We start from the raw sequence: 8,939 nt of genomic DNA, 5'->3' as shown, positions 1-8,939 counted from the left end.
CTTCATGAGAGCGTTATATTTTCTGTTTATTACCAGTTCTGCTACTCACACATCCTTACACCTCGTGATCTACAGAGGCACTGCGAGCAGATTTTTTTCTTTAATAACCCATAGCAACACAGCTCTTGTGAGCCGACAGTTAATTTAGATTAGGAACATGAGGGAAATCTCTCTCCAATGGCCCTTTGCATCTGTCGGATTTTATCAGGCATCTCTTTTCTGTTCACCTGGTTCTTTTAGATCTTCAATGACCTCATCAGTCATTAACCACAGAAATTACATGTCATTTACAAATATTGCTACACTGCTAATGGAAAATGCCCATTTCCAGTTCATTGTTATTCATTAACTGTTTTGTAATACTTAGAGCCTTGGGTGTGGAACGGGATAAATATGTTAAATAAGGGACCCGAGCAAATTATCAGCTTGTTCCCCTCCAACAATTTTAATAGATTTAAGAAAAAAAAGGAAAACTTTAATGAACTCACCAGGGTCTTAACCTTGCAGAAGACACCCTGCTTATAGAATCCTACCATGACCTTCCAATTTATTTTTCTGCTGTTATTTCATGCCAACCCATCTACCAGATACATACAGTTAGACTAACTAGTAATTAATCCCTTGCAGTATCTCTAAAACCTTTGGAAATACATCGCAGCGGTGGCCCTGGGGAGACGAGGCCAGCAAAGCACTCTCCCCTCTATGCAGCACTTGTAGCCAGCTCCTGTGTGGTCCAGCCCAAAGAGACAAAGGGGTTTTATGTAAAAATAGCCACCAGGATTCACCCTAAAAATGCTTCCCCCCTCTACCCCCCAATCAGTTTTTGTTCACAGAAGAGTCAAACCTTACTCCGTCTTGCAGGCATGTAATTTTATCAGAAATTTTATCAGTTTACAGAAAATGCTGAAGGCCAAAAGCTTTTGTGGCCAGTGTTTCAGAGGCTCCTGTCTGGAATCCCATTTGGTCTCTGCAGTGCCGCGTTATGCAAGGCCTGGCCTGATCTAGTTTGGGTTTTGCTGTTTATATTTACCTCCTACGGGACCGATCCTCAGAGAAATAGAGGCAGAGAATTCTCATTAAGAAGATTTAGATGAAGAATTTGAGGTTGAAAGCACTAGAAAGGAAGAAAGCACAAGCTTTAAGAGGCAGCAAGAAGTGAAAAGCTGCTACTAAGCAGAAGATAAGATATGAAATAAAGGGAAAACTTCCAAAAAGTTCAAAGGTGCATTCTACCAAAATCTTTGCTTTTTCAAGCCCAAATTCAGGAAACAATCCCCATCCAGAGTCGGTTGAGGACACTTTCAAATGTACACAGGTAAATCACAGTGAAATGTAAGCAAAATGTTTATTATCAATGTTTGCTGAGACTTCAGTATAAAACAGGCACAACTGTGAAAGAAACAAAGGGCAAGTAATTCGAACACAGAAAAAGAGTACTAACCCTTTATTCTGCACCATTCTCGTTTATAAAGGAATTCTAAAACGAATGAAAGCCTGGATGTAATGCTGCATTTGTAAACCAGAAAAAACAGTTTTGACCTAAAGAGCATTGCAGCCTTCCTTTAACAACACATATCTATAATACTACAATTTCACTCACAAGGCATCCAATGGTGTAGTTGTTTGCAATACAAAAGTTGTGAAAGATTTGTGAAAGAAGGGATAATTCCATGTGAAGAAAGATATTAAGCTTTCCCCCAACTTTGGCTGCACACAGCATCTTTGGAAGAAGCCTATTCCACCATGAAGTCAGTTTCTCTCTTCAGCTTTTAAATGCAATGATAAATTGCAAATAACAACAACAACAACAACAACAACAACAAAAGTTGTAAGCATAACTCTGTTAATAGGACTGAAGTTCAATAAATTAAACCCTCTGATAAAGATATGATAAGAGCAAGTGAATAATAGGACATAAGCCTGGATTTCACAGCCAACATTGAAGTCAAACATGCTCCACCAATTCAGCAGTGTATGCAGGTAAATTAAAAACTAATTCCTAGCACTTCAATGTTTAAGTATTCTTTTTGCAAATTCTTCCATCTGTTGTTAGTTTGCAGTGATTCATGGCTCCTCATTTCTAAAGACTTATCAAATGGCATTAAGTGAAAGCATTTCTTATTGCTGTTGCACCTGTTCTCCTGCTGCTGCTTCTCCATAACCCGTGTCGACCTGACCCTTCCAACGCCAGCACCGCGTGGAATCTCCTGTCGACCGGGATGAACCTTTCCAGCAGCCAGGAGGGCTGGCGAAGGTGATGGGTTGGGAACCATCACATCAGCTGACAGCACAGAGCTTAACATGGCATTGCAAGGGGTGCTGCTAGCAGGATTGTAGGACAGAGAAAGCTGCTTGTTGCTTTAGCTTGTTTTGATAACCTGCCGTGAAAAATCCTCTTGTCTGGCTGTCCTGGCACAGTGCAGCCTTAGCACTGAAAAAGTATCCTGGGATATGAGGGGTGGGAGTATCAGACACAATTCCTATGTAGGTGGCTGGTGCTGGGCTGAAATAGCTCTGAGAAGAGTGCTTCCTGGGGACGCGGCCTGGGCGACCCTGAGCAGGCTTTCTAAGTGCCAAAGTTTTAATTGTGGGTTTCTTACAGCCCTAATAGCCGGGAGGTGGGGGTGAGGGGGTGTCTCCCTCTTTAAACAGACAAAGCTCAGTGCGGCACTGCTGGATAGTCCCACTGTGGGTTTGATAAGCGGTGGGTTTCTCTCTTTTGCATAGCATGAGTCCAGCGCCACTGTCTACAGTACTCACATGACATGCCAGATGCTGGAGGCCAAAACTTACAACTTGGATGCATGTGGAGCAATCCAGTGTCTCCTTATGCAAACTTTCAAGTGATTCTTCTCTTGTGGGCAGCATCAAAAGCCACAAACGTGCAATGTGCCTTACAAAGGAGCTGAAGACCTATGGAGAAGTCAGAAACTGGCTGGAGAGCAACAAAAGCAGGCGGGAAGGAGCCCCTGGAGCTTGATCACCTTCTCCCAGGTACTGTGTTCACACCAACTTCAAACCAACAAATCCTTGAAATCAGCTCAGTTTTGGTGTGCCCGGACAAGCTGCAGTCAGACCACTGGGCTGCAGTGTGGGCATGTGAAATTTCTGCTAGAGTTCCGTTTTTACACTGCTAGAGGAGCTACTGTTTCCTTTGCTCTGCCAAAGTGAAGTATTCCTAGTAGCTGGGTTGTGCCTAATCCACATCGGTGAAAGCAGTGTATTCTGCCCTCCTGGCAACATCTGCTTTGTTACTTTGACTGTAAACACACTCTGTATACACATGAACCGTGAGCCCCCTCCAGCTTTTTAACTCCTGGCAACTTCACCTTGTTTGTTATTCTGAAAGGCCATTCAGGTCACCTGTGCCCTGATCGGGGTACATCCATGGGTGCATTGCAAAAGGATGTGGTTACAACCTGACAAGATTTTCTGTGTGAGATTTTCTGTTTAACACTGCCAGAGTCGATCCTCCCCAAAGAGCCACCGCACCAATGTTAACCTGTAAAACGGCAGCCTCTGCTGTGCTTCCACTCATGTCCAGGGATGACTTCTGCATTTTGAAATGATTCAAAGTACAACTTTATCGAGGTATAAAAAGCAAACAAAACCTGTTGCCTGCTTTGCTGCTACTTGGCTCCTTAACTCGTGAGTGGCCCTGCTCAGCTCGTACCTCATGTCTGTGACTGAGTGCATTTCTGAGAAGGAGGCTCACTGAGTTTGCACAGCTTGTTATTGCTTGAGTTCACATGCACATCTCTGGCAGGAATGAACCTGCTCTAATGGTTAGTGCAAACGACACCTTGCCTGTCCTTGCTTTTGTCCACAGGACTGGCAGCAAGATGGACGGACAACGTAGTTGGTCAAGAAGAAACTTTCCTGACTGTCGAGAGAGATTCCCAGGCAATGGCACATGGGCTCTCTCCAAGCTGTACCCAACCCAGATCGTTTTATGGTTTCAGTACCCTCTTGCGCCCTAACTCTAGTACCCCCGTGCTCTTTGTAGAGGCCCTGGTAAACTAAGCTGCAGGTAGGCTGTTTCTTTTACTATATGACAGATGTGTGAGGGGTGGGGAAAGCACCTGGAAATGGCCCCGAGGGGGAAATCTGGATCTTGCCTAACAAACTTCATTTGTCATGACATGAATGTGGAATTCACCTCCATCAGAAGACATGCAAGGACAGGATATTGCTATACATGCTGAGTCTGGGCACTGCAGAGCAGGAAATGGTGACCTGAAGAAAAGGGGTCTAACCTTTTTATAGCACACCTGGAGAAACCGCAGCTTCCTGCCTTGTGGCCAGAACTAGCTTTTCTTCCTCGTTTTGTGCTTGCATCGTTAAATCTACTACTTGAAAACAGCTATAATCTGGGAAGAAAGTTGCTCATACAAATGAAGGAAAAGGAACAAAGGGAGATTTTAGTATTTAAAAAACTGCAAATGACAAGTCTTTATTAAGTAGTAATTAAATTAGCTGAACTAGTTACAGAATCTTGAAGGTCCTTGACTTTCAATTTTCTGAGAAAAGTAAAAACCCAGGAAAAAATACCTGTCCTTTAAGGAGGGGAAAAAACTCTGGGAAATTCTTTTCTGACCCTCTGCAGCAATCACAGAAATGACCAAGAGAGAAAGTTAAAAAAAAGAAAGAAAAAACCCCCCTTCAAACTATCAAAATTCACTCACTGTGTAACAAAGCCAAAAATGCAAATAAATTCAGTGGGGTGCAAGACAAGGGTGAGCAAGACTCAGCAAGTCACAAAGCTGAAAGACACATTCCTGTTCATAAACAGGAATGTTTTATACTATGATCCCTTTAATCTAGCCAGTCAGATCTACTAGAGACACTTCTCGTACAAGCACCCACACGCCTGCACTTTCCAGGACCTTCTCTGTTGCTGTCAAAAACCTGAGATCTGGGAGAGGCACTTGGAGGAAAGCTAGCCTTGACCACTGTTTTTTGCCAAGCTAGGTTTCATCCGGGTCCTCCCCAGTCTGTCCCACCAAAGGGCCACACTCAGCAGGTCTCGGGGGTCTAGGAGCACCAGCAGCGCTGTGACCTTTTCCCCATCCTGGGCGCTTGGCCGCCTGTGCCCAAGGCCAGCTCTGACGTGGTGCAGCTGTAACCTGGGATCACATAGATGTGGAAACAGCTCAGTGTGAGAGTGAGTCTGTTGGTGGTGGGGTCTCTTTCCTTAGCTTGGGAATTGCATTTAAGCTCAGGCATGTGGGAGCTATGTTGCATGTCTGCCTGTGCCTGGCCTTGCTGGTCCTGACCTGCCTTGTAACTATGGTCTTGCCTGGCAAGCTGGAATTTCAGCAAACCCTGGTTGTTGTCACATCACCTGCTCTGCTTGCCTTGCTTCGGTACTGCAGGCCAGGGTCCTTGGTGGTGAGGGCTCTCCCCTGCCTGCTTTGCTGTCATCCCCAGCTTGCCTTTCCATATGGAGCAGCCTGCTCTTACACTGGGCAAGAACCTCTTGGAGCAGCACCGGTTTCCTTTGCTTGTTGCACCGCAGCAAGAGCTTTGCCAGTTTAATTCAGCTGAAGTCCCCCTTGGCTGCTGAAATGGGAGATCCTATCCTTTCAGCAACGGATCCCAGACCAAGGAACTAGCATCTGGGTACATATATCTGAGCAACAAATCAGGCTGAGGAACTGATGTACCTAAAATGTAACCCAAACAAAAGCATAAGGATGTTGTCATCCAAAGCAGTTCCCTGATGCTTGGGAAAGGTAGCTCACTCTGTCTGTTGTCAGTCTGCCAACAGGTAGGTTCCTTGAAGGAGAGGGGAGGATGCGGGCTGCTTCCTTACCCTGATCACTGCACTTTTAGGCAAACAGACCCCTCAGGGTGGGCAGATTGTGACTCACTTGAGAACAATTCAGCACACTCAGCTGGGAGGGCCTCCTGCAGAGAGAAAGTAGGAGCTTCAAGCAGAGAGCCTGAAGCACAAGCAGCAGGATCAAGGGTCTCAGAAATGGTGGAAAGAGCCGGACTTCACCTAGGATCTAAAGGGAGCTCTGTGGAGTCTGCTGAAACCCAGAAAGCTAAGGCTGCTAGAGAAAGAGCAAGGCTGGAGGAATGGACCTGCCATTGCAAGGATGGAGCAGGCAGCAGGGAGAGCTAACTTTTATGATGTTTTGCCCAATACATCAGACTTTAATAGCTTCCTTGTTCTTGTTTATGGTCAAAACTGAAATGCTTGCTTAAGAACAAGGTTTAGACAACAAAGGCTGACCCAAAGTCCTATCAAAAAAACCAAAACAAGTTGTACTAAAAAAGTAGCTATGCAAGAAAGACAGAAGGTATACCACTTAAAGAACAAGACACGTAATATATAAAAATGCATTACTAAAAATCAGTAGGATGCAAGTTATCAAAGTACTTTTGTGAATATATATCTATAAATCGGTCCCTTCAAGCCAGAGGACAAAGTGCCAGTGGGCAGGCTGGGTGGAGGGTGTATGTTCCTGCACCATCTCTTGCTCTGGATCTGTCTGGACTCGTCCTTGAGCAGATTCATCTCACTAAACGAACAGAAAGCTGAGCCAGCAAAAAAAGAAGCAGCTAATTTTCTCCTGGATTAATGAGCTGAGTAAGCTGAGCTTAGTGTTTCGTGAATACCAGAGTCAGTGTGAAGGAAGGGGCAGAAGGAGGTTACAGGTCAACATTTCTCACTTCCCCTTAGTGTCTTCATTGCTTCAGTTCAGCATAAGCTGCGCTGAGGAGCCCCTTCTTTCCCACATACATCACTCAGTCCTGCCTCTTCTTTTGTGTAGGTTGCAGCATTTATACTGCTGGCTGATGGACAGAAGCATGGAAAGGCTCTACTGTAAGTCACTGATTCTTGGATGTCTTTTTTGGGCCAGAATGAGTCTCAGCTGGATCTATTCAGGTCTCTGGTGCATGAATTCTGGTGTTGGGGGCAGCAAGGGGGCAGGAGCCAGTGGCGGTAAGGAGGAATTGCCTCTCCTGGAGCTGAGCCAACGGTGGTGAGGGCTAGCAATTGCCAACAGCAGGGAGTTAGAAGAGAGAAGGGAGGACCTTAGCTGCAGGCAGCAATGTGGACAGATGGGAGAGAGCATAGTATGACAACTTACGATATTTCTAGTGCAAGCAGGGCCTGTGCGGGCTGCGTCTATCAAAGCTCTGCCTCATGTTCTTCATCTTTGCAACTCTGAATTCAAAAAGGAGAAAAACAGTGAGAGAGTGTTTGAAATGTGCCTTGTGAATGAACTACTACTGCACATCTTTTCTGCTCTAAATAAATAACATGCAGGCATTGCAATGATACTGTGGCTTTCCCATAAACATGCACGTGTCTTAATAAACATATCAGACTCCTTCCCCATTCAACTCCTTTCTGCTGCTTGGGGATCACAGACTAAGGATCCTCCCCATGCAGTGATGGGAGATGGCTCTGAGGTGGGAAGGCTTGTTTCTGTCCTATTCTAATAACCCGATGTTATATATTTCTTAAAACAGCATACCGGTATACTGTGCTTTCAGAAAACCTCTCTGATACTACTTCAGAGTAACAGCGAGAGTTGGATATTCGACACCCTTGTGTTTCTAAAGGAGTTTAGTAAGAGAAGAGACCCTTGTTTGTCCCATTTCTACAGCACTCTAAAACCCCATGCTCCAGAGCTTCTGCTAGTTGTATTCGGGAACCGGGAAGAGATTCTTGAGTTGGAACCTACTGGTCTGATTCACTGGACATTTTACTTCTTGGCATTGCCTAGAGCAATTCAGTGAAGGCAGAACATCCGATGGGATGGTTGGAGATTTGAGGGCCAGGGGGGAGCTTTTCTGAGAAACACAGTTTAAATGCTTCTTTTCTGGCATGTAGAAATACTCTTAAAATCTCCCAGGTCTTGACCACATACAGGTTGGGATCAGACTCCTGCTATATCGAACCAATAGTAGTCTTGGTAGTATGGCAGCGTCTGTGTGTATGTGTGCATGGATGTTCTTCACACCCTTCTAGACCAAGTGTCCACCATATGGACATGCTGATGCCTTCACAGCTTATTACAGTTGCTCACACCAGGAGCTGATTCGCTCAATTTGATAATTTTCTCCTTTACTTTTATCATTTTGTGCAGTGTTTTAGAAGTGGATGTATCTTTCATTTTAACTAAGATTGCCTGTCTCTAAAAGAACAACGTTTATCCCTGCAGCCATGCCTTTGAATTCTTTATGGCATGAATTTTTTGTGACTGCCAGAACCAGTGAAGTTGCAAGGTAAAACCAGTCAGTCTTTTTTCAATTATGCACTTTGATTTTATCTGCTAACTTGTCTCCTCTTGGACTGTTGACCGTCAAGATTTCCCATTCCCACATCTTACCGATAAGTCTGAAGAGCAAAGAGATACTTCCTGGATGTTTTCGGATTGAAGTTAGATGAAGATGTACAGTTGTCTTCGTGAATGGTGTTCCCAAGTAAATGACTTGGCAGAACCAGACAAAAATCTTGGCTGATAGCCTAGTATGTGGCTTGGTTGATAAATATGAGTTTGTAAAAGAAATATTTTGCATTCTTTATACTGTGTTTTGAAGGGCTGAAAGCTGAAACAAATCCTGACTGACTGCTGGGGTTACAGAACATCAGTGAGGACACTTTCAAATTCTGGTAAAAAAACTTTGGGGAAAACTGTACCGTTAATTTCTGATGCCCTTCAACTTGCAGCTTTTTTTCTGGTGCTTCTTGGTATTTTATTTCCTGGTGACCTGAAAAATGCAGAGAAATTGTGGCCCATGATTGCTTTGTCTTAGCGTGGGGTCTGTTGGGTGGAAAATACCTATTACATGGAGTGAACAACAAGGTGTTTCTGGCGTGAGGGGGATACAAGAACTACAAAGCAAACGGTGAATTTCTTCTAAATGCCAGGCAAGCATTCTTCTGCTGTGATGCTAAAGAGAAGACTACTTTTTTT

At 44.4% G+C, this 8,939-nt stretch overlaps 1 long non-coding RNA gene across 2 annotated transcripts; it reads right to left on the bottom strand.

Moving 5' to 3' along the window:
* Nucleotides 1-6,319: 6,319 nt before the first annotated feature.
* Nucleotides 6,320-8,921, bottom strand: LOC136996307 (uncharacterized). 2 transcript variants are annotated; one of them, XR_010887551.1, is made up of 3 exons: nucleotides 8,352-8,921; nucleotides 7,104-7,180; nucleotides 6,320-7,002 (listed from the first exon to the last, which is right to left on the bottom strand). It is a non-coding gene; the product is annotated as an uncharacterized lncRNA (long non-coding RNA). The 2 variants fall into 2 exon arrangements; XR_010887550.1 differs by having other exon boundaries at nucleotides 8,663-8,921.
* Nucleotides 8,922-8,939: the final 18 nt, after the last annotated feature.

This window comes from Apteryx mantelli, unplaced genomic scaffold, assembly GCF_036417845.1.
Source record: "Apteryx mantelli isolate bAptMan1 unplaced genomic scaffold, bAptMan1.hap1 HAP1_SCAFFOLD_337, whole genome shotgun sequence".
Lineage (NCBI taxonomy): Eukaryota > Metazoa > Chordata > Aves > Apterygiformes > Apterygidae > Apteryx > Apteryx mantelli.
The sequence above is the reverse complement of the archived record's forward strand: the minus strand, read 5'-3'. Positions and strand labels throughout refer to the sequence as shown.